Below are 21,765 nucleotides of genomic sequence, written 5' to 3'. Positions count from 1 at the left end.
GAGGAACAAAACGCTCAGAAACACAAAACTATAAAACCTTTCAGCATGGACTGTAGTTTATGAATTGATGAATGTTTGCAAATCTGTTAATAACAACGTGTTATTTATAGTATTAAGAATACAACAGTGGCATGAGCAGTTGTAGCCTATTTGTTAGAGAGTCGGGATTGTCACCTGAGAGTTGCCGGTTTGAGTCTCAAGGCCTGCAGGTTGCGACTGGTTCCAGGTTGGATTTTGGCGGGATTTTGCTTTTGCAGACAGATTTCCCAGGTCTGTGACAAAACCCTTGAATAGCGACCAAATCAGAGCTCGTTGCGGTCGCTGAAGGTCGTTAAGTATAAGTATGATTCAACCTTGTCTCAAACTATCACAGACGCCACAATATTTTTAAACATGTTTGATATAATCCCCACAGGATCTCATAATCTGAGTGACACAATAACAACTTGTAATCCCAGCACAGATTGTATTAATAGAGAAAGGTCAAACAACTGCTCTAACAAATAGGCCATGACTGCCCATGCCACTGTTGTATTCTTAATACTATAAATAACGCATTGTTATTAACAGATTTGCAAACATTCATTAATTCATTAACTACATTCCATGCTGAAAGGTTTTATAGTTTTGTGTTTCTGAGCATTTTGTCCCTCTCAGAATCATAAAGACACAACTTACCATCATTGAGGTTCATCGTCTCTCTGAAGGTGTGTTCAGTAAGCACAGTGAGACATCAAGACTATGCTTTCAGGGATCATTTCTATAGTTTTAAACTAGGAAATGTGTTTCGAAAGTGTTGAGTCTCTTGAACCACGATGAAGAGTATTGATGTGTTTCTCTGAGTGTGAATCAAGGAATGGTTGGTGATTATTATCACATATCATTGCTATTGATGAATGTTCTTTAATCTCAATAAGATTAAAGAGGAGAAGTGCATGATCTGAGTGGGGTTTTTTGAGATTGAGAGCAAAAGATAACAAAGGTTGTTTTACTTGTACATACTGACAGTTTTTTGTTAGAGTGCACTATTAGTGTTACTTATCACAAATTCTACAGCAGTGTTTCTTTTTTATAAAAAAAATTTTTGGGCCATTTTTGCTAGATAGTAGATTTGAGAGATGACTGGAAAGTAGAGGATGGAGAGAGGGGTATGGGATTGGGATTCAAACTCGGGTAGCAGAAAGTGCATTTGCACCATATGTCGGAGCGCTGCCCACGACACCATCAGCTCAGACTACAGCAGTGTTTCTGACCATCAGCGAAAATACATTTTCTCACATAAATTCTGGTGAGAAATTTCAATGATCAGGCCATTACTTCATGAATGAACTATCAACCTGCCCATCAATTGGTTGACCTTTCTCTGTTTATACCATCTGCACTGGGATTGGCTGGATTACTTACAAATTGTCATTGTGTCGCTCACATTACGAGATCTTGTGGGGATAATATCAAACAGGTTTTAATATATTGTGGCGTCTGTGAAAGCTTGAGACAAGTTTGAATCACGTTGTTGACATATTTGTACTTAACGACATTTGGCTACCGCAACAAGCTTAAATTTGGTCGTGATGCGAGGAGTTTGTCGCAGAATAAATCCAAATACACCTGAAGCAGCTAATCAAGGTCTTCAGGATCACTTGAAAATTGAAGGCATGTGTGTTTGATTAAAGTTGAACCTGAACTCTGCAGGATAGTCGATCACCAGAAGCAGGATTGGTCTTCCCTGATTCATAGTATTTCTAAGCATTTCGTCCCTCTCAGAATCATAAAGACACAACTTACCGTCATTGAGGTCCATCGTCTCTCTGAAGGTGTGTTCGGTAAGCACAGTGAGACATCAAGACTATGCTTTCAGGGATCATTTCTATAGTTTTAAACTAGGAAATGTGTTTCAAAAGTGTTGAGTCTCTTGAAACACGATGAAGAGTGTTGATGTGTTTCTCTGAGCATGAATCAAGTAATGGTTGGTGATAATTATCACAGATCATTGCTATTGATGAATGTTCTTTAATCTTAGTAAGATTAAAGAGGAGAAATGCGTGATCAGAGTGGGTTTGTTGTTTGAAGTTGAAAGAACATGATGTCTAAGCAAATATTAAAATGCATGTATGAGTGTTGACTGTGGGTGGACTATTAATAAACATCATTGTTAATTAAAAGGTTTACAAAATGCTTGTGAAAAGAAAAGTACACTATATAGAGAATTTATAAAGCAAAGAACGAGAGAAGCAGAAAATAAATATAAAAAATAAGTAAGTTAAACAATATCTTACGGGTATGCAAAAAAGATACAGTAAATTGTTGAATAAAAATATAAATAATATTAAAGAAATATGGGACATATTAAACAGTATAATTACAAATAATTCTCGGCAACAAAGCTTTTTTTATAGTATTATTTTATTGATAATAATACTATAAAGCAGTGTTTCTCAACCCTGGTCCTCAAGGACCCCCTTCCAGAATGTTTTAGATGTCTCCTTAATTAACACACCTGATTTAAATTATTAGCTTTATAGGGAGACAGAAACACCATTCACACAGACCTTTGGTCCCAGAAAATACCTGTAAAATTGCCAGACAAGCGTCTGTGTGAACACAAACTCGTCCCGTTAATCTTCTGGGATCGTTGCCGGAAAGAGGACCTAGTTAGATACACGGAAAACCCTTTGTGTGAACAAGAAGCCGAAACAATGCCGTAATGGGCGTCTCGTAGTGAGGACGTGCCCGTCATCACAACAAAGTTATGGTTCAGCTCCTTAAAACAAGAAATAACATGCATATAAACATTTATCACGAGAAATGTTGCAAACTAGATTGAAGCAGTTATCAGAAAATGATAAATGAGACGCATAAACAATGACGCACATGCCGTAGTGAGGAAGCGCGTGTCATGGCAACATGAAGTTGGTTCAACTCCTTAAAATGAGGGATTTAAAACATTCACGATGAGAAATGTCAGCAAACTGGACTGAAGCAGATATCAGGTAAGTTAGCTCGTCACTTACTGCGTTGAAACGGAGATCATTCAGCAGCATAAAAGAATATCGCGTCACGTGCTAATTTGAGCTATAATAAAGGAAAATACCCGCGCGTCATCCCAACAAGATATATCATTCAGCTCCTCAAAATGCGGGTTTTAAATGCATATAAACAATCACGATGAGAAATGTCTGAAAACTGTATTTAAGCAGAGATCAGGGAGCTCGTCAAATATCCACTCAGAAGCTGAGATCATTCACCAGCACTGTGTGTTCATGCGCTCCTTTATAGTCTTATTATAAACAAAAATGCACGTTTCTGGAGAGAGAAATAATAAATAATATGCAAACTTCAGACGCTGCGTAGAAGAGAGGGCGGGACTTTCAACAGTTCACGTGTCTTGCCGGGACCATCAGATGCCGGCTAATCATGGCAGTGTGAATGAACAAAAAAATCGAACGATTCCGGAAAAATCCAGGATGCCTTTTCCGTGTATTTTACGGAATGTCTGTGTGAAAAGGGCTATTCTGGAAGGAGGCTGATGAGTTGGTTCAGGGGTTTTAAATAAGGAGACATCTAAAACTTTCTGGAAGGGGGTCCTTGAGGACCAGGGTTGAGAAACACTGCTATAAAGGACAATATAGGTGATGTGGTTAATAGCTTTAATAATTTTTTTGTGAGTTTTGGACCAAATTTGGCAGAAGAAATTCCAGATCCATTGTTATCTGAAGATTGGAGTGATAATTTAATAGAAAGGAATCCAAACTCAATGTTTCTTACTGAGGTGGATGAAAAAGAAATAATAGACATTGTAGACAGTTTTAAATACAAAACATCTACTGATTGCAATGACATTGACATGAAAATTGTAAAAAGGGTAATTGAGGGGATCTCTAAACCAATAACATATATCTGTTATCTATCATTTCACACCGGTAAATTTCCAAACAAAATGAAAATGGCGAAAGTTGTTCCGCTATATAAAACTGGGGATAAACATCATTTCACAAATTACAGGCAGTATACAGTTGGAGTCTTCATCGATTTTACGCACGTAGGAGTTTTCCTTACTCAAACATGTTCTGAGGGCAGAAAGAATGTGATTGGTTCACAAAAACGACCAATCAAAATGCTCGTTACTGGTTTAAGCCCTCAGCGGATCCTCCAAGGCAGCTTCTGCAGTGAAGCAGTTCGAGCTCACCGTTGGTCAGATGAGTAGCGCAGATATGTTAAGATAGGAATGAGACTGTTTTTGAATTCAGCTCGAAACGTTTCGAGCATTTAAGTGATGCGTCTTCATGTGTCCGTGGCACGGCTTTTTTTTCATGCCAGTTTCACGTATTGGTTACTCAATTGTTTTTCCTATTTTCTTACCATTGTCACTTGGGATTGGGGTTAGAACAACTCTCTGTTACATAAAATGACATCCTCACCCTAACCCAACTCTAACCCCAACTCCAAGCAAGAACAATTAAATTCTCTGACAAATAAATGTATAAACAATGTCATTTTAACACAAACCCAACTTTTTCCTCGACGCGAGAATAGTTTAAAAATGTAACGAAAACCACAAATCTAACCCCAATCCCAATCGACAATGGTTTGAAAAAAGGAAAAAAAATTAAGTAACCAATCCGTGAAACTGGCACGAAAAAGAAAGTCGTGCCACGGACACGTGAAAACGCGTCACTTAAATGCTCGAAACGTTTCGAGCTGAATTCAAAACCAGTCTCATTCCTATCTTACCATATCTGCGCTACTCATCTGACCAACGGTGAGCTCGAACTGCTTCACTGCAGAAGCTGCCTTGAAGGCTCCGCTGAGGGCTTAAACCAGTAACGAGCATTTTGATTGGTCGTTTTTGTGAACCAATCACATTCTTTCTGCCCTCAGAACATGTTTGAGTAAGGAAAACTCCTATCTACCGATTGCACACTGCAAAATCCCAGGAGTTAAATTAACACTGCTCAGTGTTTATATAGGTCCCCTCTCCAGAGTGGTAAAAAAGTAACACCTGAGAGAGTTTAAAGCTGCAATTTGTGACTTTATCAACTCTATCACCATCTCTGTTTGAAAACTGAAATTGCAGTTCTAAAATGGGAAACCGTTTTAATATTCTTTCTGAGTTGCTAACATTTTAGAACCAATGGGGAATAACACCACTTCCGTTGCCGAAATGCGCGCGCAGGCTATTTGATCACTTGGGCTGTAAAAGGGTCACTTATTTTTATAGGCACTTCCCCCGGAAAACCCCGCCCACCCATCAATCAGAGGGAGACGCTAGAACTTAGAAACATCACATCACGTGACAGCTTTGTTAAATGGCATGAAAGAAGAAGCGTGTTTTTGATGCAAGGAGAAGAATACCAGCCTTGTGGAAACAATAGATAGTTTATTATCCGGGGTAGCAGCGGAATTTTGTGTGTGTGTTTGATGCGCTGGATTTCATTAAAAAGTCCCAACCGGGTCATGAGTTGCATGCGGTAAGTAAGACTACTGTCTTATGTTGGAAATAGGTGCGTAAGTGCATATAATGTAAACGACACGAACGTGTAGTGAATCATAAGTTAAATTGTGTTGTGTAGTGAAACAAACTATATAATACTACTCTATAGATTCTCCAGATTAACATCAGAATTGAAAAAACAGTTTGTGTAATGGGAGCATTAATACACTTTTACACAAACAAGTCAACTTTCATTGCATTCATTTTCTTAATCTCAAACAACAAACCCACTCTGATCATGCGCTTCTCCTCTTTAATCTTTTTAAGATTAAAGAATATTCATCAATAGCAATGATCTGTGATAATCATCACCAACCATTCCTTGATTCACGCTCAGAGAAACACATCAACACTCTTCATCGTGGCTCAAGAGACTCAACACTTTTGAAACACATTTCCTAGTTTAAAACTATAGAAATGATCCCTGAAAGCATAGTCTTGATGTCTCACCGCACTTACCAAACACATCTTCAGAGAGACGATGAACCTCAATGACGGTAAGTTGTGGCTTTATGATTCTGAGAGGGACAAAATGCTCAAAAACACAAAACTACACAACCTTTCAGCATGGACTGTAGTTAATGAATGTGTGTGCAAATCTGTTAATAATGCGTTATTTATAGCAGTAAGGATACAATGGTGGCATGGGCAGTCGTAGCCTATTCATTAGAGAGTTGGGATTGTGACCCTGATAGTTGCCGTTTCGATTTTCACGGCCTGCAGGTTGGATTTTGTTGGGGTTTTGCTGTCGTGGACAGATTTCCAAGGTCTGTAACAAAACCATCAAAACGCAACCAAATTGGAGATCATTGCAGTCAGAACAGGTCATTAAGTATAAGTATGTCAGCAACGTGATTCGCACCTGTCTCAAGCTATCACAGACGACACAATATTTTAAAACCTGTTTGATATTATCCCCACAGGATCTCGTAATGTGAGCAACACAATGACAATTTGTAAGTAATCCAGCCAATCCCAGCGCAGATGGTATAAACAGAGAAAGGTCAATCAATTGATGGGAAGGTTGATCGTCCATTCATGAAGTAATGGCCTGATCATTGAATTTCTCACCAGAATTTATGTGAGAAAAAAGTATCTTCGCTGATGGTCGGGAAGCCTCTTTATCGAGTGTTTTGTAGTATATGCACCTCGTCAGTAGTGTGTGGTGTGTAGCATGCGTGCAGTTATACCACGACAACAACGTGAAAAGAAACCTTGTTGTGCAATGTGAGCAATAACTAACACTAATAGTGCACTCTACCATAAATCAATCAGAATTTTGTTGAAATAAGCAAAAACTAAGATACTGTCACATTACAGCAAAACACATGCATTTTAACATTTGACTACACAACTGAAAACAAATAAACGTTCATTGCAATCTTTCTTTTCAACTGAAATAACAAACCCACTCTGATCATGTACTTCTCTTCTTTAGTCTTATTAAGATTAAAGAACATTCATCAATAGCAATGATCTGTGATAATTATCACCAACCATTTCTTGATTCACGCTCAGAGAAACACATCAACACTCTTTATCGTGGTTCAAGAGACTCAACTCTTTCAAAACACACTTCCTAGTTTAAAACTATAGAAATGATCCCTGAAAGCATAATCTTGACATCTTCCGCACTTACCGAACACACCTTCAGAGAGACGATGAACCTCAATGACGGTAAATTGTGGCTTATGATTCTGAGAAGGACAAAATGCTCAGAAACACAAAACTATAAAACCTTTCAGCATGGACTGTAGTTAATAAATGGATGTGTACTAATCTGTTAAATACAATTCGTTATTTATAGTATTAAGGATACAACAGTGGCATGGGCAGTTGTAGCCTATTTGTTAGAAAGTCGAGCTTGTAACCCAAGAGTTGCCGGGATTTTGGCGGGATTTTGCTGTCGTTGACAAATATCCAAGATCTGCGACAAAACCCTCAAATCGCGACCAAATCGGAGCACATTGTGGTCGTCGAAGGTCAATAAGTATAAGTATGTCAACAACGTGATTCGAAGCTATCACAGACGCCACAATATTTTCAAACATGTTTGATATTAAGCCTATTGACAACTTGTAAGTAATCCAGCCAATCCCAGTGCAGATCGTATTAACAGAGAAAAGTCAACTAATTGAAGGGCAGGTTGATCGTCCATTAATGAAGTAATTGCCTGATCGTTGAAATTTCTCACCAGAATTTATGTGAGAAAATGTGTTTTCCCTGATGGTCGGAAACGCCTCTTTATCGAGTGTTTTGTAGTCAAATCCTCATCAGTGGTGTGTTGTGTGTAGTAGTGATGTTCGGTTCTTTAACTAATCATTCTTCTGAGCCGGTTCTCAGGAAGTAACGGTTGAGCCGGTTCACAAATCGAACTGCAACGAACTGGGTTGATGATGCAGGACGCACAGACAAAGTAGCACGTCGGACTCAAAAAGAACCGAATGAGCCGGTGCAACCAACTGTCGAAGATAGCTGACAATTCTGATGAATGAGTTGCTGTCACTTTGTGCGTGTGTGTATCACCGAGGATTTGAATGAGCCTGATGTGCAAAGTTTCTTTATAACAAACAAAACGCTGTATATCGGAGATATGCTTGTTTTATTAAAAAGCTACATTTTTATTAAAAAATAAATGTTAGTATGATTTATTGTGCCTGCAAATCATATTTTAGTTGTTTAAGCAAAAACAATGAGTTTAAAAAACAAGTTCATATCTTTATATGTAGAACACATCAGCAATTGCGTATCAGTGTCTGTAATGTGTGCTGTAGGTGCTAGTCAGGAGGCCAAAACTGATATTAAAACTTTGTCGGACACTTTTTGGTACAAGCATACAACCTATCCAGTATTAATATTTAACCCCTCAACATGTGTTCTACCCAGGTTGTCAGCTTAGTAAATGTTTTTTTGACCATTTTAACATTATATTCTTAAAAGTGGTAAAAGCGGATCCCCCCCAAAGTGCTTCCATTTTTTATGTCCTACTGTAATTTTGGGCAAATGTGCAATATAATCCAATGTATGTGCAAGCATGATCATTAAAAAATAATCAATAAATACCACAAGAGTACCACACCACATTGGGCATGAAGCAGTAGATCCAGAGAAGATGATCACAGCAGAGTCAACAATCTGAACCAAACTTTCTAATCATGATGGTAAATGGACTGCATTTATATAGCGCTTTTAACAGACCTATGGCCATCCAAAGCGCTTTACAATTAGCCTTACATTCACCCATTTACTCACACATTCATACACCGACGGCGGTGTCAGCCATGCAAGGCGCCAGCCAGCTCGTCGGGAGCAGCTGGGGTTAGGTGTCTTGCTCAAGGACACCTCGACACTTGGTCCAGTGGAGCCGGGGATAGAACCACCAATCTTCCGGTTTGTAGACAACCTACATGTACCACTAGGCCACTGCCGCCCGATGATGATGAAAAAGTGGCAACGGCAGCTGGGATTGATGATTAATGTTGCCCACCTACGGGCTACACATGAAGAACAGTTTGTCTGTAAACCAGGGCTTTGAACAGGTTTTTTTCCCAATTGGTTCGTTCCGAACAGAAGCAGTATTTTAACGTTTCCGGTTTTCGGTTCTACCCTAAAACTGACGTTCCTGAACCGGTTAGAGCAAAAAAAAAAAAGAAGTTTCCTGAACAGGTTAATAACATTCCATGTCAGCTGTGGGACATACAAATAAGTATGCTGATCATTAGGACATTAACCCTCTGGGGTCCGACCATTTTGGGACACTGTCAGAGGTTCTGACATGCTTTTAAATTTGGTCTTTTTTCAGTTGCTTTAAACATATTAATGGCAAGTGTCTCATACCACTGCGTTCAGTACAAACTGGGCTAAAATATTATATGAGCTACATGTATGTACATGTTTGTATTTTTGAGAGAAAAATGTTTATGCGTGGTTTTTAAAAAAGCAAATTTTTTAAGTCACTGATATAAGTCCACAAAACCCATACTAAACATGTTTTAACAAGACTTTTCTAAACAGAATCTAATCGTCATGAGTTTTCTCATTAAAATGATGTGAAAATCATTCTGCTTACTTATTCACATAAACCAATATATTGATTTAGAAATTGTAAGACAGTTTTTGTTTAGAGGGGCTGTATGCCAGAAAGGATTGATTTACAGCTAGCAAACAAAGGCTCGCATAATGAGCTGCATAATGAGGCAGGAATGTTGGGAACTACAGTAAAGAATGTGAGGACAAATGTATACATGTTTGTTTGAGGTTTATTAAGAAGTTAACAATATAATAAAAATAGAAATGAGTAGGACATTTTCAGTTTATTTAGAAACAAACTCAATTCAAAAACTTAACTTGTATAAGAAACTGATAAACAACAGAGCTGGTCATGTGGCTAATGTTACCATATAACTTTATGTCCAAAAAGTGTTTTTCCACTTCATAGTTTCTGTACTGATGAGAGGGATGCAGACCTGTAAGAGAGTTATGGACAGCTGTTAGCATAAATTGTCCACAGAAATACCCTTACATATATAACTGATGGGTAAATATCACTGATAGTACATTCATATAAACTATCAGATAGTACATTCATATAAATTATCATGTACACAAACTAAATTCAAAACATCTCAGATAAACATCTGCAGTGATTAGTTATATAAAAAGCTGTTTTCAGATGACTGTTTTCAGATGCCCATCCCCTTATCGTCTAGCTTCTGTTTTAAACGTGTTTCTGTAAGTGCGTATGAACTTTAAAAACACATTGCATATGGCAGCCATGTGCGCGGGCTCGCGTCTCCGTGTAACGCGGCACTCATAAAAACGGTGTCGCGTGTAAAGCGCAATGTATGGAATTACCTTGCATGTAAACAATATGGAATCATTTTACAGCAAATCCCGCAGTGCAGCATTACTCAAAGTTGCCATGAAGGATACGAAAGTGAATAACTGTGTCTAACACTGTACAACATGTAACAGATATCCGCCATTACGGGAGCTCACGCGTACTCGTTTGTAAATAAGCATGCAAACATGGAATCATATTACAGCGCACACTTAAAAGATACAGCAGTGCAGGCTTACTGAAAGTTGCCATGAAGGATATAAGTGAATAACTGTGTTTAACATTGTACAGCATACAACAGTGAAATCCGCCATTACGTGAGATCTCGTCCTCGTTTGTAAACAATGCAAAACTTTTTCAATCCAAAGCGTGCCGTCTGCTGATGCTTACTGTGCGTAGGCTGAACTGCACAAGCCATGAGCATATACATGATAGCAAATATAAATAGTATAAATTAACTGTTACTTACTTCCAATATCCTCCTCCAGTGCGTCCTCCATTGTTCTTCTTAGGTAACGATAAAGATAAATGCTTCCTCAATGTCCAGACATAAATGAAGATCTTCCTCACATGTGTATGTATAAAGTTTAAAATCCAGACATGCGGTAAAGTCTTTAAATCAGAGCTTAAATCAAACTTTACATTTTAATGTTTGAGCTGCTCTTCATTACCATGTATTACTACTAACTAGTTACTAACCCCTAACCCCAAAGAAGTGAGAGAGCAGTTATGTTAGGATAGAATTATTAACTATAGTGATATGTCAATTAAATATAGTATGTGTTACAACCTGGTACATTAATGAAGTCAAATAGCACCATAGACCACCATCTACAGTTCTACATTTCGGCGTGACATTAAAGTTTTATAACTTGTGCATCATTGCACTGTCTCTCCCTACAAGCTTTAAACTTGGCTTGACTCATTCCCATAGATAGGGGTACTGATAGATAGAACTTTTGGGATACTATGTTATGTTTCCAAGCTGATATTCACTTTGAAAACTGGTTCTCTTTAGGCGGAGATTGTTTTTTTCATGTTCTAGTTCTGTTTTCTCTTACAATAAATGTTCATTCTGACACTTCAGCAGACATCCCGTGAGTGTTTGCTTTCATTTGATTTTTATGTATATGGGCCTTGTGGTTGTGGAGATTTTAACATTTATTGTTGGATTGTCGAGTTGAGCTGGAAACCAAAAAAATTGTCCTGAAATCGCTTGCACAAGTAAAAAAAATAATAATTCAGCTTGACAACCACCCTAATCTCTTACCAATAGGTGTCTTCTAACAAAAAAAATAGGGTGACAGCTTGTACCAAAACATGTCCGCAAAAGTCTTAACGGAAGTCCTTTTCAGAATTGGCCCCCTGACTATGCCACACTTTTAGGAATCTTATCCAATTTGTAGGCTAGTCAAACTGGTCAGTTGTATCTGACATTTAGGATCCGCGATTAAAACTTTGACCACAAACATTAACGTAAGTGAATGAAAGGCAAAAAATCAGCTATATATGTTCACAAAAATAACTTTTTATTTGAATGTTTCAATGTGTTGACAGAAACAACTTTATTTGAATGTTATGTTGATAGAAGATGTTAAAAAATAAATGCGTAGTGATTTAAAGGATTTAAAGTTCTGTATTTTAGCCCTGTTTTCAGATTGTTTATGATGAAATAGAACAGTTTTGACTGAAATTTGGACATATGACGCTGGCCCGAGAATTTTCGGGTGTTTGTTGTTTCACCTCCCAACTCTATAATGGCTGTATAGGTGCACTGGAACAATCCTTCCTAAAATACATTAAACTTTCTTTTATAAAGAATTGAAACTCAGTGAGTGGTCAGGGGTGTTCACTGATATGCCCACACAAAAATCGCTGCAAAAGATGCTTTCCAACAGATGTTTTACCCTTCGTTGTAAACTTGTGGACCGATTTTTCCAAACGCCTCACACCCGTATATTCTTCCGTTGAGAGCTTGAATAATAGACACTCCAGCCCAGTTGGTGGCGATAATCCACCTTTGCCAATTGCAAGAATATAAACAAAGTTCCCGGTGCGGAGTAATACCGTACCTCACAGAACATCTCACACAAGTCAACGGATTTGGACACAAACTATGATAAAACCTGTTGGAAAGCATCTTTTGCACATAAGCAAAAACTACTCACCATCAGATCACATCAAAACACATGCATTTTAACGTTTGACTTCACAATCAAAAACAAATACATCTTCAATCCAATCTTTCTTTTCATCTAAAACCACAAACCCACTCTGATCATGCACTTCTCTTCTTTAATCTTATTAAGATTAAAGAACATTCATCAATAGCAATGATCTGTGATAATTATTACCAACCATTGCTTGATTCACGCTCAGAGAAACACATCAACACTCTTCATCGTGGTTCAAGAGACTCAACTCTTTCAAAACACATTTCCTAATTTAAAACTATAGAAATGATCCCTGAAAGCATAGTCTTGATATCTCACTGTGCTTAATGAACACACCTTCAGAGAGACGATGAACCTCAATGACGGTAAGTTGTGGCTTTATGATTCTGAGAGGCATGAGATGCTCAGAAACGCTATGAATCAGTGGTGCCCAATCCTGCTTCTGGCGATCAACTATCCTGCAGAGTTCAGGTTCAACTCTAACCAAACACACCTGCCTTCAATTTTCAAGTGATCCTGAAGACCTTGATTAGCTGCTTCAGGTGTTTTTGATTTGGGTTGGAGCTAAACTTTGCAGTCCAGTCTATCGCCAGGAGCAGGATTGAGCACCCATGCTATAAAACCTTTCAGCATGGACTGTAGTTAACAAATTGATGTGTGCAAATCTGTTAATAATGCGTTATTTATAGTATTAAGGATACATCGGTGGCATGGGCAGTCATAGCCTATTTGTTAGAGAGTCTGGCTTGTAAATCGAGAGTTGCCGGTTTGAGTCTCATGGCCTGCAGGTTGCGACTTGTTGCAGGTTGGATTTTGGTGGGTTTCTCCTATTTCCAAGGTCTGCGACAAACTCCTCGCATCGCAAACAAATTGGAGCTTGTTGCGGGTGCCAAATGTCGTAAATTACAAATATGTCAGCAACGTGATTCAAACTTGTCTCGAGCTATCACAGACGCCACAATATATTAAAACCTGTTGATATTATCCCCACAGGATCTCGTAATGTGAGCGACACAATGACAATTTGTAAGTAATCCAGCCAATCCCAGCACAGATGGTTTAAACAGAGAAAGGTCAACCAAGTGATGGGCATGTTGAACGTCCATTCGTAAAGTAATGGCCGGATCGTTGAAATTTCTCGCCAGAATTTATGTGAGATAAAGCATTTTTGCTGATGGTCGGGAACACCTCTTTATCAAGTGTTTTGTAGTATGTGCAGCTCGTCAGTTGGGTGTTGTGTTTAGTATGCGTGCAGCTATACCAAGACGACAACATAAAAAGAAACCTTGTTGTGCAGTTTGAGCAACACAGAGATTCAGGTAGTTTTCAATCCTGTAGAGTGAACTTACGATAACTAACATCAGTGCATTTAAACATTTATAAAGAACACAAAGAATGGCCTTCTTAGCTACTGTAGTTGCAACTCTTGTGTCATTAGCACAGTGTGTTCAACACATCATCGTTTCGGTTTAAAAAACTTGTGCAATGTTTGGTTGGGGCTGAACGCAGCCAACGTGAAAAGAAACCTTGTTGTGCAATGTGAGTAACACAAGAGATTTAGGTAGTTTTTCAATCCTGTAGTGTGAACTTGTAATAACTAAGACTAATAGTGCACTCTACCATAAATCTATCAAAATGTTTGTTGAAATAAGCAAAATGTAAGGGACTGTCACATCACAACAAAACACATACACTTCAACAATTGACTGCACAATTGAAAGCAATTTAACCTTCATTCCAATCTTTCTCTTTACCTAAAAAAACAAAACCCACTCTGATCATGCACTCCTCTTCTTTAATCTTATTAAGATTAAAGAACATTCATCAATAGCAATGATCTGTGATAATTATCACCAACCATTCCTTGATTCACGCTCAGAGAAACACATCAACACTCTTCATCGTGGTTCAAGAGACTCAACTCTTTCAAAACACATTTCCTAGTTTAAAACTATAGAAATGATCCCTGAAAGCATAGTCTTGACATCTCTCTGTGCTTACTGAACACACCTTCAGAGAGACGATGAACCTCAATGACGGTAAATTGTGGCTTTATGATTCTGAGAGGGACATAATGCTTAGAAACACAAAACTGTAAAACCTTTCAACATGGACTGTAGTTAATAAATTGATTTGTACTAATCTGTTAATTACAATTCGTTATTTATAGTATTAAGGATACAACAGTGGCATGGGCAGTTGTAGCCTATTTGTAAGAGAGTCGAGCTTGTAACCCAAGAGTTGCCGGTTCGAGTCTCGTGGCCTGCAGGTTGCGACTGGTTCCAGGGTTGGATTTTGGCTGGATTTTGCTGTCGCGGACAGATTTCCAAGGTCTGCGACAAAACCCTCGAAACGCGACCAAATCGGAGCTCGTTGTGGTCATCAAAAGTCAATAAGTATAAGTATGTCAACAACGTGATTCGAAGGCGTGATTTTTTCCCCAAACCAGTTCAGATAGGAGTTTTACTTAAACATGAGCTCAGGGGCAGAAAGAAATTTGATTGGTTCACAAAAATGACCAATGAAAGTCCTCAACCGGAGCCTTCAAGGCAGCTTCTACAGTGAAGCAGTTCGAGCTCACCGTTGGTCAGGTGAGTAGCGCAGATGGTTAGATAGGAATGTGACTGGTTGTGAATTCTGTTTGAAATGTTTTGAGCGTCAAAGTTACGTGTTTCCACGTTTTCACGTGTCCGTGGCACGACTTTCATTTTCGTGCCAGATTCACGTGTATGTTACTCAATTGTTTTTCTTTTTTTTCTTACCATTGTTGCTTGGGATTGGGGTTAGAACAACTTTCTGTTACATAAAATGACACCCAAACCCAACTCTAACCCCAACATCAAGTGAAAACAGTTTACATTTCTGACAAGTAAATGTATAAACCACTGCCATTCTAACCCAGACCCAACTTCATCCTCACGCGAAAACAGTTTAAAAAATAAAAAAACTCACAAATCTAACCCCAATCCCAATTGACAATGGTTTGAAAAAAGGAGAAAAAAATTGAGTAACCAACACATGAATCTGGCACAAAAATGAAAGTCACGTAACTTAAACGCTCGAAACATTTTGAGCTGAATCAAAACCAGTCACATTCCTATCTAACCATCTGCGCTACTCACCTGACCAACGGTGAGCTCGAACTGCTTCACTGCAGAAGCTGCCTTGAAGGCTCCGGTTGAGGACTTTCATTGGTCATTTTTGTGAACCAATCAAATTTCTTTCTGCCCCTGAGCTCATGTTTAAGTAAAACTCCTATCTGAACTGGTTTGGGGAAAAAAATCAAGCGATTCGAAGCTATCACAGATGCCACAATATTTTCAAACATGTTTGATATTAATGCTGCGTTCCAGAGCCCATCCAAACCAGTGGGATGTAGGACTTATCCTACCTCCAACTAGGAAAGGTGCACTGGAATGCCTGTCGAAGTGGAACCTCCTACCGGCGAACTCGGGGGAGTTCGACCTACCCCGACTTCAGAAAAATAAGTCGGAGGACAATGGCGGCGCCCATAGATCACGTCGTCGTGAGAGGAAATCTTCAAGGAATATAGTATAAATTGTACTTCTCTGCTTGTATGGTTGTTTTAGACACTGTAATTTTAACACAACTTGTTTTTTTATATTATGGCGTGAAATTATGTCGTTATTATCTGTTAATATGAAAATACGGTAAAAATATACCAAGTTACTTAGCGACATGCAGCGCTTTTATATAATGGCTCCAGAACACTTTGTAAAGATGTTTAACTTGATGTTTTACTGTAGTGTGAACTGCACAGTTCGGACCGACGTTTAAAAGTTATGTAGTCTGTACGAGCCTTAAGAAGACCGGTCGGTCGTCCATGTTTTCTGTTTACGTTCCACTTCAAATGCCTGGAACGCTTTGAAGTAGGAGTTAGGACACTTCAAGAAGGATGAGTCCCACGTCCCACTGGTTTGGATGGGCTCTGGAACGCAGCATAAGCCTATTGACAACTTGTAAGTAATCCAGCCAATCCCAGCGCAGATGGTATTAACAGAGAAAAGTCAACTCATTGAAGGGCAGGTTGATTGTCCATTCATGAAGTAATTGCCGTATCGTTGAAATTTCTCATCAGAATTTATGTAAGAAAATGTGTTTTCCCTGATGGTCGGGAACGCCTCTTTATCGAGTGTTTTGCAGTCAAATCCTCGTCAGTGGTGTGTTGTGTGTAGTAGTGATGTTCGGTTCTTTAACTAATTCTTCTGAGCCAGTTCTCAGGAAGTAACCGGTTGAGCCAGTTCACAAATCGAACTGAAATGAACTGGGTTGATGATGCAGGACGCACAGACAAAATAGCACGTCGGATTCAAAATACCGAATGAGCCAACTGTCGAAGATAGCTGACGATTCTGATGAATGAGTTGCTGACACTGTGTGCGTGTGTGTATCACTGAGGATTTGAACGAGCCTGATGTGCAAAGTTTCTTTGTAACAAACAAAACGTAGGATACCGGAGATATGCTTGTTTTATTTAAAAAGCTGAATTTTTATTAAAAAATAAATGTTAGTATGATTTATTGTGCATGCAAATCATATTTTGGTTGTTTCAGCAAAAACAATGAGTTTAAAAAACAAGTTTATATCTTTATATGTAGAACACATCAGCAATTGCGTATCAGTGTCTGTAATGTGTGCTGTAGGTGCCACACTTTTAGGAATCTTATCCAATTTGTAGGCTAGTCAAACTGGTCAGTTGTATCTGACATTTAGGATCCGCGATTAAAACTGTGACCACAAACATTAACGTAAGTGAATGAAAGGCAAAAAATCAGCTATATATGTTCACAAAAATAACTTTTTATTTGAATGTTTCAATGTGTTGACAGAAACGACTTATTTGAATGTTTCGTTGATAGAAGACGTTAAGAAATAAATGCGTAGTGATTTAAAGGATTTAAAGTTCTGTATTTTACACTTAAAGCCCTGTTTTCAGATTATTTATGATGAAATAGAACAGTTATGACTGAAATTTAGACATATGATGCTGGCCCGAGAATTTTCGGGTGTTTGTTGTTTCACCTCCCAACACTAGAATGGCTGTATAGGTGCACTGGAACAATCCTTCCTAAAATGCATTAAACTTTCTTTTATAAAGACGTGAAACTCACCGAGTGGTCAGGGGTGTTCACTGATATGCTCACACAAAAATCGCTGCAAAAGATGCTTTCCAACAGGTGTTTTAGCATTTGTTCTAAACTTGTGGACCTATTTTTCCAAACGTCTCACTCCAGCCCAGTTGGTGGCAATAATCCACCTTTGCCAATTGCAAGAATATATTCAAAGTCTCCATTGCGGAGTAATACCGTACCTCACAGCACATCTAATACAAGTCAATGGAGTTGGAAAAAAACTATGATAAAACCTGTTGGAAAGCATCTTTAGCACGGATTTTTGTGTGAGCACACCTGAAAATCCACTCTGATCACAAACTTCTCTTCTTTAATCTTATTAAGATTAAAGAACATTCATCACCAGCAATGATCTATGATAATTATCACCAACCACTCCTTGATTCACACTCAGAGAATCACATCAACACTCTTTATCACGGTTCAAGAGACTCAACTCTTTTGAAACACATTTCTTAATATAAAACTATAGAAATGATCTCTGAAAGCATAGTCGTGATTGGTAACTGCACTTACCGAACACACCTTCAGAGAGACGATGAACCTCAATGACGGTAAGTTGTGGCTTTATGATTCTGAGAGGAACAAAACGCTCAGAACACAAAACCATAAAACCTTTCAGCATGGACTGTAGTTAATGAATTGAAGAATGTTTGCAAATCTGTTAATGATGCGTTATTTATAGTATTAAGGATACAACGGTGGCATGGGCAGTCATGTTAGAGAGTCGGGCTTATAACCCGAGAGTTGCCGGTTTGAGTCTCATGGTCTGCAGGTTGCAACTTGAATTGAATTGAATTGATGAATGTTTGCAAATCTGTTCATAACAATGCGTTATATAGTATTAAGAATACAACAGTGGCATGGGCAGTCATAGCCTATTTGTTACCCCTGATTTACACCGCACGAGTCTGCGGCGTGTTACGGCTCCGAAGAGGCAACCCGAACTGATCGCGGTCATTCTAGTCAATGCTTGTGTTTACATCAGATGCGCCGCGGCACGTTTCAAGAGCGTCCCAGAAGCTGCTCTACGTGCTGCTTCGCTAAAGATAGGTGCCTAGTCTATTTTTGACATACGCCGCATTGAAGCCGCACCGTAAATATAAAATAAAAGTCAAAAATCCTGTCAATTTCAAAATAAACACCTCGTGCTGACTCCCGTATTTCACATCATCTTGCTCACAGGCACTGTATGTGAAATAAACATAATTGAGGATGTGTTTTAGATGAATATGCATATAATATTTGTCCATCCTAACTGAATTTTTATGTTTATTCACTCTTTTACTACAGAACAACAAAATAGGACAATTAAAAAAACTAAACAATATACAGAATGAATCCTAACAAAATATTAACATTTAGCCAACCTATCCATGTTATAACTCAGAAAATCAAGAAAAACGTCTGACAGGAAAATCACGTGACGTTCTACTGCTGCTCTTCTGATCTGCTTCTTGTGTGAGTTGGCACCGCGTAGAAGACGAAACAAAGCCACCTCAGAGCCGTAACGCACCGCAAACTCCTGCGGTGTAAATCAGGGGTAAAGGTTACCACATACAAACTGGTAACTCTCTCGATAAATGCACAATTAACATCAATCATCTTGCAAACAAACAACCGCATAGCACTTGCCTCTCCCACAAGAAGCGGAGTTTGCCTCTGACGCGCGTCAAATGCTTGCTTTTGCCGAGCGTCTACTCTGCTCTAGACGCGCGAAAGCATTCAAAGTGTTTAAGCGGCAAACTAGGCGCGGTAGACGCGATTTTGACGCCCAAAACGCGGTTGGTGTAAACTCAGCATTAGAGAGTCGGGCTTATAACCCGAGAGTTGCCGGTTCGAGTCTCATGGCCTGCAGGTTGCGACTGGTTCCAGGTTGGATTTTGCTGTTGCAGACAGATTTCCAAGGTCTGCGACAAAACCCTCGAATTGCGACCAAATCAGAGCTTGTTGCAGTTGCTGAAGGTCGTTAAGTATAAGCAGGGTGCGATTTGTGAAAAAAACAGAGGTGGGGATGTTTTAGTAGGCGTTGATTTCGGTGACGGTGGGTTCGCGTACCCACTATATTTCGTCATGAGTCATTTTGTACCCACCACTTTTAACTTCCATCCATAATAATTTGACTTTTGGTTGTTTTTTTGACTGTTTTCAGTGGTTATGAGGAGCATGAGAGAGAAATTTGGTAATCATTGTCTGACCCAACAAAAATCCATTATAATATTTTTTATATAGCCTATATATTTCTAATTAAAATATTTTTAATATTCAGACATGCGCTCTCAACTCACAAGCTCTGATTGAAACAAACACGAACCTCACTGTCTGCTGAACTTGCGCAGAAACATCAAAATATTACCAGCTTTTTAAAATGGTTTTAAAACTAAACATTTAGACTATTTTAGCACAAATTATGAGCTTATAGACAATTTTTTTATAATTCTTGACAAAATTAGAATATAGTAAAAGTTATTTTTTTTAAGTTTTAGGTGGGCCTGTTAAAAAGTGGGGCCGTGCCTGAGCTATAGGACATCGTCTTTCCAAACATAACCTGCGTGAAAGAGAAAAAAATAATGCGTCTCTGTCCACAGCTCATTTCAAAACATTTTAATTCATAAAAATAAATCATGAGAACATGAACTTCATTACTGCATTTGCAGGAATTGTAAAATCTTTTTTCTTATAAACTCATGAAGCAGCCTAACGCAATATTTTTACTCTAATAGCTTTTCTTTCCCCACACATATGAACTGTGATCATGCACAACCAAAAAACACGCAAGAATTAAATCTTGAATGGCAAAACTATATGGCACAATGTAATGTCAACTTAAACATAATAAATATGAACAATGGATTGATTGCAAAGTTAAACCATTACAGTAGAAACAGTTTTAATGCTGCTTTTAAAGTAATAACGTTAACTTTACATCGCGCTGCTGAGCTACAGTGAAATTATAGAAAAGACAGATGTATTATGTGTTAGTCACGAACTGGTCGCGCCCGCGCCTCGCTAAACGCATCATTGCCGTTTAAATATGCGTAACTTCGGCCATTCTCAGTGGTGTGACTAGGACACTAACTCTGCTTGTCATCATAAACAGATAATCAGATTGTGATGTTTATTCCCGCTTTATTAATATCCTGAATAATATGCTGCTTTCCTTTGTTTTGACAAACAGCTCCACAACCATCTCGCAAGTGTTAATAGGCCATTACTCATGAGTTGTAACCGGGTGTGTAACCAATCAGATAGCGCCGTGGGCGGGACATTGAGCAAGTCTTCAGAGTGGTGAATACAGAGAGGCTGCGCGGCAGCTCTACCAGAGCCAGCCAAAGTAGCGCATTTTAAAATAAAATTTACTTTAATCAAACCACGGACCCGTGATAAGTTTTGTGATCCGTCTCGCCACTGGTGTAGTAGCACTGATCACTTTGAGGGGGGGATAAATTTATCCCCACCGGGGATAAAAATTATTAAGCAGAGGCAGAGATACATTGACCAGAAAGGGGGAAATCCCACGCACCCCCCCCGGCAAATCGCACCCTCATATAAGTATGATTCAAACCTGTCTCAAGCTATCACAAACGCCACAATATTTTTAAACCTGTTTGATATTATCCCCACATGATCTCGTAATGTGAGTGACACAATAACAACTTGTAATCCCAGCACAGATTGTATTAATAGAGAAAGGTCAAACAACTGCTCTAACAAATAGGCTATGACTGCCCATGCCACTGTTGTATTCTTAATACTACACTCCAAAAAATTTGCTGTAATTTTGCAGCTGGTTGCCAGTAACTTACTGTAGAAGATAAAGTCCAAAAATGTTTCATGTTCATTTAACTTTGAACAAAATGTTGCCAGTAAATAACATAAATGTAAAATCTACAGTAAGTTAATGGCAGCTAGTTGCCAGTAATACCCATTAATACTGTAATTTCTACAGACATTTTTTACAGTGTATAAATAACGCGTTGTTATGAACAGATTTGCAAACATTCATCAGTTCATAAACTATAGTCCATGCTGAAAGGTTTTATAGTTTTGTGTTTCTGAGCATTTTGTCCCTCTCAGAATCATAAAGCCACAACTTACCGTCATTGA

General features: G+C 38.6%; 1 protein-coding gene and 7 non-coding genes across 8 annotated transcripts in view; 2 read left to right on the top strand and 6 right to left on the bottom strand.

The window, feature by feature from the left end:
* slc25a10a (solute carrier family 25 member 10a) overlaps positions 1-21,765 on the bottom strand; it is a 229,429-nt gene that overhangs the window by 8,902 nt on the left and 198,762 nt on the right. The gene's annotated exons all lie outside the window — the stretch shown is intronic.
* On the top strand, positions 736-949 carry LOC129436933 (small nucleolar RNA U3). The gene has a single exon (XR_008642002.2). It is a non-coding gene; the product is annotated as a small nucleolar RNA U3 (small nucleolar RNA).
* On the top strand, positions 1,843-2,054 carry LOC129436962 (small nucleolar RNA U3). The gene has a single exon (XR_008642028.2). It is a non-coding gene; the product is annotated as a small nucleolar RNA U3 (small nucleolar RNA).
* Positions 5,718-5,931, bottom strand: LOC129437000 (small nucleolar RNA U3). Its single transcript, XR_008642053.2, has one exon. It is a non-coding gene; the product is annotated as a small nucleolar RNA U3 (small nucleolar RNA).
* Positions 6,899-7,112, bottom strand: LOC129436926 (small nucleolar RNA U3). Its single transcript, XR_008641997.2, has one exon. It is a non-coding gene; the product is annotated as a small nucleolar RNA U3 (small nucleolar RNA).
* LOC129436936 (small nucleolar RNA U3) lies at positions 12,600-12,813 on the bottom strand. Its single transcript, XR_008642005.2, has one exon. It is a non-coding gene; the product is annotated as a small nucleolar RNA U3 (small nucleolar RNA).
* On the bottom strand, positions 14,274-14,487 carry LOC129437014 (small nucleolar RNA U3). The gene has a single exon (XR_008642065.2). It is a non-coding gene; the product is annotated as a small nucleolar RNA U3 (small nucleolar RNA).
* LOC129436963 (small nucleolar RNA U3) lies at positions 17,942-18,155 on the bottom strand. The gene has a single exon (XR_008642029.2). It is a non-coding gene; the product is annotated as a small nucleolar RNA U3 (small nucleolar RNA).

This window comes from Misgurnus anguillicaudatus, chromosome 19 (assembly GCF_027580225.2).
Source record: "Misgurnus anguillicaudatus chromosome 19, ASM2758022v2, whole genome shotgun sequence".
Lineage (NCBI taxonomy): Eukaryota > Metazoa > Chordata > Actinopteri > Cypriniformes > Cobitidae > Misgurnus > Misgurnus anguillicaudatus.
Note: the sequence above shows the minus strand (reverse complement) of the source record. Positions and strands in the feature narration are given on the sequence as shown.